We start from the raw sequence: 15,940 nt of genomic DNA, 5'->3' as shown, positions 1-15,940 counted from the left end.
TTTAGCTTCACGCATCAGTGCTTTCATACATGCTCCTCGGCTAAATATATTTTTGACTTTCTTAAGGACGCCCTCAATTTGGTCATGGTGAGTTCACCTTCCTCGGCCTTTACTAACTTACCCGCTCACTCTTACTTTGTAAATCTATTTCGTCAACCTTCTTTCATGAATTCTCTTTATATGCCCAAACCATCTAAGTAAACATCCCTCCCTTTGTCACTACATCTTCTTATTCTTATCTTATAAAAAATGTATACTTAAGAACAATTCTGGCAGTACTAATGTTCTTTACTAACATTTGAAACTTTCAAGGCCGTTACTTGAATTATAAATAAGTTTTGATCATTACTTACCAATGATACTTCAGAATTAAACTACCTTTGATATTCAAATGTCTGAACTATACAGCTAAAACAAAAATAAATTTAAACGAAAGCGTATAAGTAATTATATTAGATTCTACCAATTTATTCCTCCTACGAAAACATAATTTTGCTTTCATAGAAACATGCCTTCAAAAACACACGGATTATTAACATATTTTGCCGTATACCTGAATTTGTGGTGATTCCGGCAATTAATATTAAACAACTTCGGCTAAAATCAGTCATCTGAAATGGCAAAAAAGTAATCATACCAGTGGTGTAATAAGATATCGACAAAATAATGACTTTTCAGGAAAAAAGTTTAAAGATTACGAAATTGTCGGTAAAACAGGTCCTTATCTTATATTTGCAAAAATGTATAGAAAATAAGTCAAAAGTTTTATGTTTTGCTTTTAGAGCAGCATTGCATTTGAAGAGCTCTTAAACGTTACATTACAATAAGCATTGCACCATCTATTGAAAAATTAAATAACGTATCTCTGTGTTTTTGTATTTTCATTGCTAAATAATTTTGGCTGGTTTTTGTTACGTCTGTCTTACACTGAAGGAGCGTAGTAGCGAGTAGTTTGTATTATTTTTAAGACTTTCAAGTGATACTAGCACTTTTGACGTCTCGATACTTCCAATGAATACTACATAACTTAATTTTTGGACCTGGTCTCTCTTTATTTTCATTTTTGTTTCTTTTCTTTTTTCACAAAATTCGTTTTTTGTCGAAGCTTTATTTCCTGTTTCTGTTGCGGACGCAACATAACTGTTATACCTTAATTTAATGTAATTTTCGAAGCAATAAGGAAACGCTCGTCAAAGGCACATTACGTAGACTGGGGGATCTATTTTGAACTCATCAATTAATATCACATACATGTTATTTCATCTCTAGCACATAAATATATGTAACGAACTTTTTGTATGAACTAACAAAAGTAAAAAAAGACGTTCACTTTTCAATTGTGCTTTCATTAGAAACCACTACTGTTTAGCGATTAATGGCACTACTCGTGTAAACCAGTATCCTATTGCCAATATATTACAGTCAACTAAAACTAAAAATAAATCGTCTTTAATTCAACGAACTCGTCGAGATCCTCAACATCTTCTTCTTGGGGTTGACGGCTGTATATTTGGTCCTTCGAGCTCCAATTTTCACAACCTCGAAAGTAATTTTGAGAGGAAAATGTTTTTAACTTAACCTAACACAACCGAACCTAATCGTATCTTTGCGATAAATATCCAATATATCCTGAAAGAACAAAGGATTCGTTATAATACGGTTTTCGGTGTAACGAAAATTCGAACAAACAAGTTTTTCGGAAAAAAAAGTTTGCGTAGTGTTCATTGGAGGTATCGGTATGATCTCATGTGGTTTTATTTTACTCGCGGCTGAATATAGGCTGTTTGTGCTGTTACAGCCCATTATAAGCTGTTTTTTATATCTTACTTAGTTTCAGTTTTATTATTAAGCAAATACAGTGTAACTGACATATTTCAAAGAAAAATTAAACTTTAGGTGCCAATAACTCGGAAGTTACCAAAATGCAAATGCATTAGTTGTGACAAGGAGGGCAGTACGGCTCTCGACTTTACCAATATCGTCCACCCATCTCATACCAGTGGCATCACAAAAAAAAAAACGTTCCATGTTTCTATAGCCACCTCTTGGCCACCGATTGTCAATTTACTCCATGTGTCATCACGAAATAAATTACGTCTACGTATTTAGTAAATACCAATTATGGAATAGCAGATTTGAAAATTGATGTTGTTGCACCATCGGATGTAAAGCAATCAAGTTAAGCCTAAAATCCTTTCCATACTAAATGCTCATATCAACTATCACCATCATCGACCCATTTTTATACGTCTCACTGCTGGGCACGAGGGTTTAGGCCATAGTCCGTCACCCTGGCACACGATTTCCGAGGGTTGTGAACCTTCTTCAACGTGCAGGTTTCATCACGATGTTTTCCTTCACCGAAAAGCTCATAACAAATTTCAAATTAAATTTCGCACATAAATTCCGAGAAACTCAGAGGTGCGAGCCTGGATTCGAACCTACGACTTTCTGGTTGAGAGGCAGTAGGTCAAACCATTAGGCTACCACGGCTTCGGCAACTATGGAACATCAGATTTAAAAATTTTCTGAAATTTTACAAATACGCGCGTCAATAGATGGCTTTGTACGTTAATTGCAAATTAATTTATAAATTAACGCTTCCTAATATGAGTAGATGGCGCTGATTGTAAACAATATCCATAGAAATCTGTGCAATAAGCGCCATCTAGTTGATTTGTTTGTTATCACTGGAAATTAGAGTAACTCTGATAAATTGCAACTTGTCAAAGTAAAACAAAATAGTTACAAAAAAGGTTATTTGGTACTTTTTTATGATACAAAGTGACAGGACAAGCGATTCGTGCGCCTGGTGGTAAGCAACGCGCCTGTCTATAAAAGTTGTAGTGATACTCGGGCCTTGAAATCACAAAGATCTGAGGGGCACTGCCACTGCGCCCACCTCTTGAGACATAACTTGACAAGTCTCACGTGGCTGTAATTTCACCAGCACCCTTGCCCTTTAAAACCGGAACGTAGTAATGCTCACATCTCTACTTGGCGGTAGTAATAGTAAAATGGCAATATTTCTTGGATGATCTCTTTCACAAGGCTCCACGGCTACTAAAAAATTAGTTACAAAAAACATCCACTCCTTACATGGCGCGACATCTGGTGTACCAATAGGTACCTACTAAATACACGACTTCGCTGTCTTGTCGCGATTGGCAGTCCTTTTGAGTTGTTTATTGATCCATGGTAAAACCGACTTTGTACTCAATAAAAAAAATCCAATTTCGTTTTAAATTTCAGCCATAGTACATGCAATTTCCTAGTTAAAGAATTAGGCAATTGGTTTGGTTGTCTGACACACTAAAAATGTATTGTGCCTAATTGAAATAAATGTATGTGCGTATTTTATCGGAGGTCTTAACGTCAGCAATCGTAACGTCGTATTTGTACTTTGTCGAAACAAAATTTAATTTCCGACAAAATCGCCAAAATTTCTGTGAAAGCACCAAACTTTCTCTTGTTATTGCGTCCGCTTATTACAGAAAATTATAAAATTATATACCATGTACGGTATATCTATGATTATAGGAAATGATTCATTTTTATTGTATGTATTACTCAAACCTTATGGCGTCGAAATTGAAGATGATTTTAACCGCAACTTCTGTTTTTCTACACTAGATTACAATTGTTGTTACGGGTGAGTGGCTCAAAAGAGGGTAAGGTTCGGTGCTTATTATATTATTCAAGTTATGCCTAGGATCACGGTAAAGAAAAGAAATTGAGAAATGTAACATGCATAAACTTCACGCCCTTTTCCCATCGGCGTAGGTTGAGACCACATAACAATTCTTTCATACACGCTCGGCGTTTTTCGTTTGCAAATTTAGTGGATAAAGACTTAAACGACACCTGTCTGATCATAACTGCTCATCTTAACACTTCTGCAAAACTGTAGCGAAGATTTGCGAAAGAACCAAAATGGCTATCGATATTCGGCACCCAAGCAAGACCACTTCACAGTGTAACAGAGACTGAGATGCCGGAAAAACTTTCGTCAATGATGTCTATCCTCTGAGCGATGAGCTAGCTCAGGCGAAGTGCAACCTTTATCGCAAAAGAGACCATCTATCTTAACCCCACCTTCTGAGAGTCTCCAACTAGCCACGAATTGAAATGGCAGATCTGGAAATCTTTAAATAAGCTACGGACTCAAGACCCGAATGAAAGACTTCATAATGGGCAGGTCATATCTATCAGGTATGACCTGTAAAAAGGGGTTGGTACTGCTCCGCAGTCTGCTGAGCTGTGAGGCTATTTCCTTACGGATAACCGCATTGAAACCATTACCCCGCGCCTCTGCAAATATGGTAGACGCACTGCAAAAGCAAGCTAGCACCATCAACATCCTAAACCGATTGATGTATTGGACCCGTACGGCACTAAGCGACTTGTAAGTATAAGTGAACCACAGGCCACTCGTGTAGATTCTTATCCTCAGTTCTTAGTCTGCGGATCTCCAAACCCATGTAGCACACCGCGGCATGGCGTGGGCGGACGAGTTGATTTCTCTCGTGTGACGAGCAACGGGACTTTCGCAACTCGAATACTGATTCTATTGCTTTACATTTTGAGTGGAATAATATGTTGAGACATTGCATCATTTTGTAACAGACATCTTGGAAAGGCGAAGGATAAGTAGGATATAGGCGGAGAAACAAGGCGTATTATATATCACATCCTCCTACACAATACTGACAGGTGTAAATTATATGCTGTAAAAAACATTGTAATTGAAATTAATAAAGATGTTGTTAAAGATGATAATATGACTTATTTCCATCTTAGCCTAGTAAGTAAAATGATTGCAACAACAATTTTAAGTTATGAGTTTTATCTTGTTGTGATTGGTTCCATTATGAATCTCGATAACACAACTTGAGTAAAATCAATGTTATTCAATGCAATTTTTGTCAAATGCGAAACGTGTAAAATACCAGTTATAAAAAATGACATTTTGAATCGTAAACCCGCAGCATAAAAGTTTTACGAGAGCAACGGTTACAAATTCACTCCGAGGCTCTCGAATCATCCAGACCAGAAACAATTGAGAAAAGTTCCTTTTTGATCTTATATCCTCCTCCGGCCACTGAGACCGATACATTTTATATTAACACAGTCTTTACTTAAAAGCAGACACCGTGTTAAAAGGAATGATATAAAAGAGACATCAAAAGCATTAAAACGGAAATAAAAATTTCAAGGGACTATTTTCACTATAAACACCATTTAACAAAAGTAATCTGAAATTTTGAGGCTTATAGGCATTGACTTACAAATAAATGGACGACGGGTCTAATACAAAAACCTCGAAAACACAATTCCCAAGTCAACCTATTTAAACGTAGTGGACATGTAAAGGAATATGAAAAAGCTAAAACGTTGAATTTTAATTGTAATGTCATCGCAGTACTGTCTAATTTTGCTTGCTTCGCTGTCAGTCGAACAACCGAAGACTAAAGCGTGAATGACGCTCTGTACACGATTTTAACGCCCTTTAAGTTCGGACACTTTTAGCGCGGACCCGACGTCCATATAATTGTAAGTCAATGCTTATAGGTGACACCGACTTAGGAGAGGCGAAGCTAGTGTCTTGAACACCTTACACTTACGCCTTAAACTTGCCTGCTTATCAGCATTCTACAAGTTATATCACGGAGAGTATGCGAGGTAATTGCATGATTTAACTCCACCTTCCTCTTTCCATCATTGGAGAACTAGACGTAGGCTTGAGTTCCATCCCTTTGTAGTGGGTATTTTAAGGATTTGCACGAAGCCTTATGCTTCCTAATTTATATGGCGAACCTAGGCTTGGAGAATGAATGGGCATTATTTAGGTTTGTATGCTTCACCGTCGACCTCATCATCACTTTCCGTCAGGTGAGATGGAGGTTTGTTGTTTATTTTTATGTTTGTCTTTTATGCGTTCGATAAAACTTATTTTATTACATAATTGCGATAAACCTTACATGAATTGCTGTGCCGATGCCCTCAGACGTTTCTGAAACAATAGAACCCTTGTTAAATATCATGTGGGCAAATTGTTTATACATATAAATACAGTCAAAAATGAGGTTCTTGCTTCAGGTGCTCTTTTTCAGTTATTATTTTCTTTTGGTTCAACAAATTTGTCGCAAAGGCGGGTCAAAGAGAAAACACTTTTTTTCATTTATATGAATTATTTATATCATAACATAGAACATAAAAATTCAGAAATAAGTTTTTACCGTCAAAATTGCAAGTGACGCCCATTATATGTACGACTATTAAACGGAACGAACTTGTTATTTAACATATCAAAAGAATGTAAAACAAATTAGGAAATTTCTCAAGTACTTATGAAAGAAAGCGTACAAGTTACATGGAATTCAAAACATACGAAATTGGTAAAAATATTTTTGCCCATATCAAACGTATGTATTATCCATAGTATAATAAAATATATTTTTTTATGATACCAAGTGACGGGACGATCAAGTCGTGCGCCTGGTGGTAAGCGACACGCATATCCATAACAGTTGCAGTGTCATTCATAGTTTTAAATCGCAAAGATCTTATGGACACTGCCACTGCGCCCGTCACAGTCAGACATAAAATTGACAAGTCCCATGTGCCTGTCATTTCACCAGCACCCGTACCCTTCTAAACCGGAACGCAGTAATGCTCACATTAATGCTTGGTGGCAGAAATAGGTAAGGTGGCAATACTTGTAGTGTAACTCCATACAAACACGAATGTGCGCGCCGTGGGACCCACACATTCGCATAATCTCGCAGTGCAGTGTCGTTGCACAGCGCGGGTTGTCACATGCGCCATTCATTATAGAAAAGAAGCGTTTGCTTGGTGCTTAAGCAATGGCGTACGTATTGTTGTCGAGTGACTATGTCGAGTGTGTGTGTGTGTTGTGTTTATATTTATTTGAATAAGAGTGCCTCAAATTGAATATTTCATTTTTATTTCATAATCATATTCCCACGATCGAGATAAAAATCCACGCTGCTCGAGCACGAGAATACGATGATAAACACCTTATTTATTTATTTTTCAAATTACGCTTAGAACTAAAATAATAAAGTGCCAACCCTACGCTCCGAGTGAAGTGTAGGCATTGAAACACTGGCAAACGGTTACTATGCAGGACAGCCACACAGACGTCCCGGTTTAAATTACCGGGCGGGGAGAAATATTTGTATGGTCTACATTTGTTTCTCTCGCGATTTGTGGTTGTCTACCTATATGTGTGTCCATGAGACCCGCGATATAGGGTTTCTCTAGTACGGGGTTACGAGTGTGTTAAAAAAAACAAAAAAGAATCGTCTGTCGTCGTACCCTAAAAAAATTTATAATGTAAGTTACTATATTTAGCCAGGAGCAGGACGATATGACGTCTAACCTGCGGCATATTTGCTATCGAACATGAGAATTCCCTGTAATATAATAATAATAACTACCAGGTTGATTGGCATTAACTCTGCACTATTTCTCTCTAACAACCATTTTGGTTATATGGGCTGAATCTTAGGATATTCCGGACTTAGGCATAATTTCTTGTTTCAACTGGAAAGGTCTATGAGATCTACCCACCTGTTGTATATTCGACGTTTGACATTTATGAGGTTTAATATTATCGTATAAGGTAAATGTACTAAAGATTATACAGCTTATACGTGCTTATAATGTATGACAAAAATCCATTCATTAGGCATTACCCATGCCTTTGCAGCTGATATTATTAACATGTTTGTCCTGCAAAAACGTGCAGTTAGGGTAATTTGCAATTTGGGCGCCAGAGCCTCTTTGAGAGAGAAGTTAAGGAAATTAACCTGTTCATAACAGTAGCAGTGCCATTCAGAGCTTTAAATCACAAAGACCTGTAGAGCACTGCCACTGAGCCCGTCATAAACCTCCGCCTGAGATATAAAGTTGCCAGATGCCATGTGCCTGTAATTTCTCCAGCACCCTTACCCTTCAAAACTGGAAAACAATAATGCTCACTTTACTGTTTGGCGGCAGAAATAGGTTAGTACTTGTCTGGCCGAACTCTTTCAAAAGGAGCTCTACTGCATTATCATAAGTTGTACTTAAAAGTCGTCTTCACAAGTCACAAATTCATCCATAGGGCAATGCATAATATACCGAGCTGTAATTGGCAGTGCCAGATCATTGCGATTTGAAACTGTGAGTGGCACTGCAACTGTTGTAGGTAGACGTGTCGCTTGACACCGGCTTGATCGTACCGTCCCTCGTAATCCTTTATATTTCAGACAACCACACTAACTGCCTGATCTTAAAGTAGGGACTGGGAACTAAACTTTAAACTTTGGGCCACTTCCCAGAACACCCACACCAGAATCAACTAAGAAAATTTCTGTTCTAAGATGGTCCCACCGGAAATCGAACTCTGTACCTGCGCATCCAGCGTCCACAATCTAAACCATTAGGTTACCGAGGATACCAAATATTATGTTGTTATATCTTTTCTTCTTTTTCTAGCTTGTTCCAGAAAAGAAAAACAACTTGATAAATAATCAGTTCCCCGATATAGATTAAGCTAAGTAAGTATAAGGAAAATAAAAGAGAGTTCTTACCTATAATACCTGCGAGACCTGAGAAGTATCCGGATTCACGTAATTATAATTTGATTCCGCTGAGAACGAAAAGATAAGCGAATCCCGAGAACGTAACTTAATCAAGTTCTTGGCAAAACAATCATGTTCTTAGTAATATTTACCAATACCACATAAGGGAAATGATCAATTATTACTCTAATAAATATCTTTTAGTGAATTGCAAACCAAGCCACGGTAGCCTAATAGTTTTACTTACCGCCTTTCAAGCAGAGGGCACGGGTTCGGTAACCTATCACAAACTCTAAATTTTATTACGGAATAACGTTTGTTCGAATTTTCATTACACCAAAAACCGAATTACAATGAAACCGTTGTTCTTTCAGGACATGTTGGATGTTTATCGCAAGACATGATTAGGTTCGGTTACGTTAAAGTTAGGTTTAAAAGAAATGATGATGCAGAAAATGATGCTTTCTATGATGCAGTGGCGGCGGGACTGCGGGGGAAGAGACGTGTCGGTATGTCGTTGCCTATCCTCCGCGGCCGAATGTGGGCGGTTGGCCCATGGTTGGCACTCCAAGGGACTCTCTTCGGAGAGTCCGTGTGGAAGCGCGCTAGGTGTTGCGGCGGAGCCTGTCATCAGATCCGCCGCGGGGGCTGGGGGAGCAGCCACTGAACTTCACAGTTGAGTGGATGCTGTCCTGGCCCGCCATCGCCCCTGGGTAACGGACTCGGGGGAGTTCGTTGCCCAGCATAGAGGGGCCCGGGATGGAAGGCTCGTCTGGTGTTCGGCGAGCCTCGCATTCGGAGTCGGGGAATCGATGTTTCTCCCTTCTCGCGGAGAGGCTGCGCAGGGCGCGGCCAGCCGCTGGTGGGGGCGCTGACGAGTGCAACATCGTACCCGTACCCCCACTTACAGCGGAGAGGAGGAACACTCCGGGGGTTTACTGCGGTCGGGCTGCTCCCCCTCAGGGTTAAGCCCAGTCCCACATAACCCCCCCGCGGGGCCAGGGTGTAAGCAGATTCCCCCGGGTTAACAAAAAAAAAAGGATTAAAAGAAAAAACATTTTCTTCTCAAAATTCGTGGTTATGAAAGTTCGAGGAAACGTTATTTCTGGAAAACGTCATTTCGAACTATTGATTGGTAGCCCACGAGTTCGAATCCGGGCTCGCACATCAAAGTTCTTCTTAATTTAACGTGAAATGTACCACGAGCTTTTCGCTGAAGTAAAACATTGTGATGAAACCTGCATGTCCAAGAAGGTTCACAACCCTCGGAAAACATGTGAAGCCCCCAACCCGCATTGGGCCAGCGTGGCGGACTATGGTCTAAAACCCTCACCTGACATGAGACCCCTACCCAGCAGGAGGAAGTATAAATGCGTTGATAATGATGACGAATTGCATATCGATATCGTTATTGGATTTCAATTACAAGGTACTGGATTGGCCAAAAAGTCCGTGCTGTATCGAATAATCAATTATGTACTGCCCATGTGACGACCTCAGTGGCCCTACGGTTTATAATATGGACGCCATATGAGGAAGTTCCAGGTTCGATTCCCGGTAGGACCAAATTGGGAAATGGGGAAACCCTTGCCTATTTCTACCGCCAGGCAAACTCACATGATTGCGTTCCGGTTTTAAAGGATAAGGGGTCCTGGAGAAATTACAAGCACATGGGACTTGTCAACTTATGTCTCAAGGTGACGGACGCATTGGCATTGATTCTTTGCGATTTAAAACTCTGAGTAACTATGCAACTGTTATTGATTAAGCGCTTACCACCAGACGCACGACTTGTTCGTCCCGTCACTTGATATCATAAAAAAAGAACTTATCGAAATTGCTTCTGGTCTGGGTATTCTGGGGAGTGCCTCGGAGAGTATACAGTTCCTTTGATACGCATAGTACAGAGAAATCCCTAGTTTGAGACCAGACAATTGGTCTGGTTCTTTGGCACAATATTTGGCACAATGGCACAATGTTGATTTATAATATTTTGCAATCTTTCGGGTAATATTAGAATCTCTCTGTCAATTAAAAATTCCTTGCCATTTGATGGTTTTTTCGCTACCAAAATCGTGATCATTTGAAGTGTTTCATAAAGACCGAAACAAATGATAATCTGAAGGGGTTATATCGGGAAAACACGACGGACAAGGTAAGCCAAGGCTTTGTAAAAATAATTATGTTGTTTGACATCCTGAGGAAATACGACACCTTTGTGATTCTCCAGTTTTGAGCGTTTTTTCAAGAATGGGAAACTTAAAACTTTTCCGCCTGTTCATAAAATACGCGCTAAAATGTTATTTTTAAAATGACCATAGACAATTCAATTTTTTTTTATAATATGTAGCGACGGGACGGACAAGTCGTGCGCCTGATGGTAAGCTGCACGTATCCATAACAGTTGCAGTGCCACTCAGAGCTTTAAATCGCAAAGATCTGAGGATCACTGCCACTGCGCCCGTCACCCTGAGGCACAAGTTGACAAATACATAATAATAAAATACATAATATACGCCTGTAATTTCACCAGCTCCCTTCGAAACCGGAACACAGTAATGCTGACATTACTGATTGGATGTTAAAACAATAAAAGTTTTTTTGATGTTTTAACGAACCATGGCCAACTTTTTTTCAACAACAATTCTCTATTATATTAGTACCTCTAGTTGATTTCAAAATGGCATAAATTAAAACAAAAAAAAGCATAGAATACGATAATTAAATAAAAATAATTATAATATACAAGTTGTTTTCATATTACTTACGTTATATCTAAATATATATTTACGCTTTAGTATTTGTTAAACAAAATATTAATTACAATCCTTAATAGAAAATTGAAACCCAGAACTTACTCTTCAAGGGATAACAATAATTACACAGACACGGTTAGGAGATGTTTTATTATTTCATAATTTTGTCATCGCCAACATAATAATATTTATATAATGTTAAAAAATGGACCGAAAACAGGACCGAGGCCCAACCGTTAGAAGCCAATTCAATTGCATTTCTTGTTGATATAGAAAATTCCAGCATCCAATATTTTGTATCAAAAACTCAGCCTAAAAACACACTTCTAAAATGCAACAAATAACGAATGTTTTAGCTAACCGAAGTGTGTGTACGAAGGTATTGTTATATTATACAATAATTGCATTGCAGTTCCTGGCAAAACATAAGCATTCGTCCATAATTATAATGTCATAATTTGAAATTGGTTAGAACTGTAGCTCCGTTGTGGCAACATACGCTGGTTCGAGTCCATTCAGATCAGGGGTTCCCAAACTTATTTTGTCAACTGCCCACTTTGAGAATAAATTATTTTTAGTGCCCCCATTTGTTCACCTACTTAAAAACCTTCAAATTAAATTAATTATTGTAAGCTATATTATTGGAGATCAAACATTCATTCTAAACGAGACTTTTACTATAACCCGCAAGAGTTAACTTGAGACCTGAGCGCAATAGGTAGTACACAACGGCGCTCAGGTCTCAAGTTAACTCTTACGAGCTACCCCTGCGAATGAGAATGGTCATTGAAACGCAACTTTATAGTATTCAGACAGAGTATCTGTTATTCAAAATAAAACAAACATAATCGATTCTAATATAAAAACTAATGTGAAGGATGAATCTGATGTTGTTTAATAAGTTTGTTGATATCAGGTTCCAATTTACTCAAGAACAGCCGCAAGTCGCCATGTTCGGTAACATGCAAACGATTTCTCTTTTTAGTAAGCAGCGTTGTCACAGCACTAAAACTACGTTCACCCAAATGTGACGATGGGAATGCTATCAAGAATCGTTGAACTATTGACCACAATCCAGGGTACAATTGCGGGACCGGTTTTTGTAGCCAAAATTCTTGGTAGCCATTTTTGAACTTGATTTATATTTCCTCGTTCGTTGTCAATTCTATAAGTTCTTCTTCCAGCTGAGGTGATATTACTGTGTTGACATTTGAAAACGGATCCAACACCCAGTCTGGTATTTCCAACTTCAAAATGTCCTGGTGTCGTTCGGTGAAGTCAATGTTCGGTGGAGGTTTTCCAAATGTTGGCAGTAGGCAAACAAGTCGTCGTTACTGCAGGATACTGATAAATTCGGAAAATTGTGAAACTCACGTTTGCCCGTATTCTTTTTGTGTAGAAGCAGTTTGGCTGCGAAAGCAGCAACGACATTTTTTGTTTTAATTAAATTTAGTTCATCGCCTTGCAGTTGGATATACATGTCGTTGAACATTTTATACAGGTCTATCATGTAAGCTATACCATTCTATGATGTAATGAGCTTGTTGCGCAATTCTGTATCTTTAGTTTCCAAGAACCCTATCACAGAGTCAAACAGATTGTAAAATCGAGTCAGACAATTGCCTCTTGATAGCCAACGAACTACAGTATGAAACAACAAACGGTTGAAATCTTCGTCATTAGTAACACAAAGTTGATGAATTAATCTATCATTTAAAGAGCTGTTACGGATTTTATTGACTGCTTTGATGACATATTGCAGTGATTGATTCTTTGAAATAGTCGTTCACTTAAATTTCTAGCAACCAAATGTTGTTTATGATTAACGTACAGCAAGGACATCTGGAATTTTATTTTTTAAGTGCGCTAGGAACCCTTTATGGCTCCCTGTCATAGCCGGAGCGCCATCAGTTGCAACTGACATAATATTTTTCAAGGGAATCTCTTTCTCATCACAAAACCTTTCCAATGTATTGAATATGGTTTCGCCTTTTGTATCGGTCTCTAAATTTCTAGCAAACAAATAGTTCGTCACATATTTTCTCATTTTTAATAAAACTCACGTAAGACAGCAACAATGCTTTATTAGTTGGTAAAGTGGACTCATCGAGCTGAATTGAGAATTAACTAGTCCTCAGATGATTGCCCAATGATTGTTCAATGTTTTCAGCCATATCATCAATTCGTCTTTGCACAGAATTATTACTAAAAGGATTTTTTCGGATAATATCTGCGGCCGGTTTATGAAACACAGTAGTTGTTACTTCCTTTACTGCTGGCAAAATTAATTCTTCTCCGGCGTTGTGTGGTTTGCCTTTTTGAGCAATTAACAAAGAGATATTGTACGAAGCTCGAAGTCCGTCGTGATCTTGCTTAGCAGCCGCCGAAAAGAGTTTTGCTACACTTGGCTGAGTATTATGCTTCTTCTCTAGGTCTTGAAAATATGCTACATCTTGTCTTTCTTATCTGGATGCATTTTATTCAAATGATCTTGCAGTCTTGAAGGCTTCATTGCTTCATTCGAAAATGTTTTTAGACATAGAAGGCACAAAGGCGACGATGGGTTTGTGGGATTTTCAATAAATCCGAATTTAATATATTCCCCACAGTATTGCCGTCTCTTCTTTTTTACGACATTGTTTTGTTTTGAGAAATACGTAAGTAAGTGTTGAACTTAAGTACTGCTTATCTATTACGCGCGAAACCGTAAATGAAAATAAAATAAATATTACGTTGTTTATATAGCATTGCATAAGCAGCACGCACCGACAGGAACAAGACAAACATGCATCTCTCATTCGATGCTCAATCGTACTGAACAAGTAAGAATCTACGAAAATTACCTATCTAGGAATACTAATAACTATTAAAATGCGAAACTGTGTCTGTTGCCTTTTTATTTGTTTGTTTATGTCTACTTTCACTTCGAAACGGAGCGACCGATTGATATGATTTTTTTTTTTCAATAAAACAGGACAGATATATTGTAGTTCACTACACGAAGAGAAACGTCGAACCGAGTTAGTTTAAGCAATTTCTTAATTAATATTAGTTGAATGTTCACAAGTTGTAGTCGAGAGTCGAGAGCTCAGCTCAGGTGTCTAAGAGTCTTCCTAGATGAAATTACAAATCTCTTCCTAAGCCCCTACACAACGCCCTCATTTTTTTCTGGGTCTCTTACCGCCCCCCTTTAGGCCTGCAGCGCCCACAAGGGGGCGTTATCGCCCACTTTGGGAAAGGCTGATTCAGATCGAATGAATTGACAATAAAAACATCATGATATTTAATAAAATATATATATCATTGACGGCAAATAAAAAATGTATATAGGACGTACCATTTATTTCCTTCCTGTTCTTCTTGTGAGCCCTGGGCAACAATCGGCTAGTACCGTACACCAATTAATTGGCGAATCCTTTCACCATGACGGCATTATAGTGTTTGCCATCGACACAATAAAAAGAAGAAGAATGATGAAGATTAATAAAGCACGTTTAATATTGAGGCGTGCTGATAAAACCCGTATGAAAGTCACTTTTAACTTCCACGCAATTCTGACGCGTACTGACAAGTGAGATTTAACCTTTAGATCAGTAAGCTAGGCCACTATTGTTCTTTATATTTTCGCACGTATGCTGAAGCTCAGATGTGAATTCACCTTCTGTTATCGATGGAATCTAAACCCATAACAAAAGCACTGCAACAATCTAATAAGGAACAATAAATCAATAAATCGTTAGTTTCATTGTTTTCCATCAGCACTCGTAATTTTATTGTATTAAAGATTTTATCAAGAATAGCTTTGAAACGGAACTATTGCTTATCAAGCACGAAGTCATAACTAGTTGTACGTTAGCTGTTTTGCGATAATTAACTACTTAATTTTATATTGTTTTGGTTATTATGCAGTGTAGCGTGCATGGTTACATCAGGTTCGCGTTGTTGTTTATTTATTTAATAATTTGTTGTACAGGAAAAAACACACAAATCACAATTAACAAAAGGAAAACACAAAGAAAAGTATCAACTTATTTCTTAAAAAAAATTCTTCTGCTGACTTGACCTGAATTCAAGACACAATTTCTACAACAACAAATTACGTGATATAAAAACAATATCAGTAACATTCAATTATATTATAACTATATGTATAAATACTCAGAATACATATATCATATTATAGTACCTAAGTTATGGATGGAATACTGGATAAATAATGCTCCTTATGCTCTCATTTTGAAAGTAGTTAAGGATTACTTTCGCAAACAGTAATAGGCAGTGCGTTCCAAGTCTAGCCGCGTGAACAGTGCACGAGTAAGAATAGAAACCGGAATTGAACGATGGAAAGGATAACTTGGATCTAATAAGAAAGCGACAGGGCGTCTTCTGAGACCCAAGAGACACATGGTTATGTAAAATATTGTAAAGAATAGATACAATATGCAAATTTCTGCGGAGACGAATGGCAAACTACTTGAGCTGACTGCGGTGGTCTAAAGGTCTACGCTTACGAGTCGAGCACGAATTCGTGTAGTGTGGACTGACTTACGAACCTCGAACGAGCGCACGTCGAACGTTTGGCTCGTGCCCGAC

General features: G+C 38.1%; 1 protein-coding gene across 3 annotated transcripts in view; it reads right to left on the bottom strand.

The window, feature by feature from the left end:
- The window catches only part of LOC113233600 (irregular chiasm C-roughest protein-like), a 214,487-nt gene that overhangs the window by 180,818 nt on the left and 17,729 nt on the right, over positions 1-15,940 (bottom strand). For 2 of the 3 annotated variants that reach the window (XM_026468749.1, XM_026468751.1), the window contains one exon: positions 5,982-6,013. The exons of the other annotated variant lie outside the window; for it this stretch is intronic. The gene's annotated coding sequence lies outside the window, so the exon portion shown is untranslated. Of the gene's footprint in view, positions 1-5,981; positions 6,014-15,940 lie in introns of those variants that run through there. 3 annotated transcript variants of the gene reach the window in all.

The sequence above is a fragment of the Hyposmocoma kahamanoa genome, unplaced genomic scaffold (assembly GCF_003589595.1).
Source record: "Hyposmocoma kahamanoa isolate Upper Pololo Valley unplaced genomic scaffold, ASM358959v1 79, whole genome shotgun sequence".
Taxonomy (NCBI): Eukaryota; Metazoa; Arthropoda; class Insecta; order Lepidoptera; family Cosmopterigidae; genus Hyposmocoma; species Hyposmocoma kahamanoa.
The sequence above is the reverse complement of the archived record's forward strand: the minus strand, read 5'-3'. Positions and strand labels throughout refer to the sequence as shown.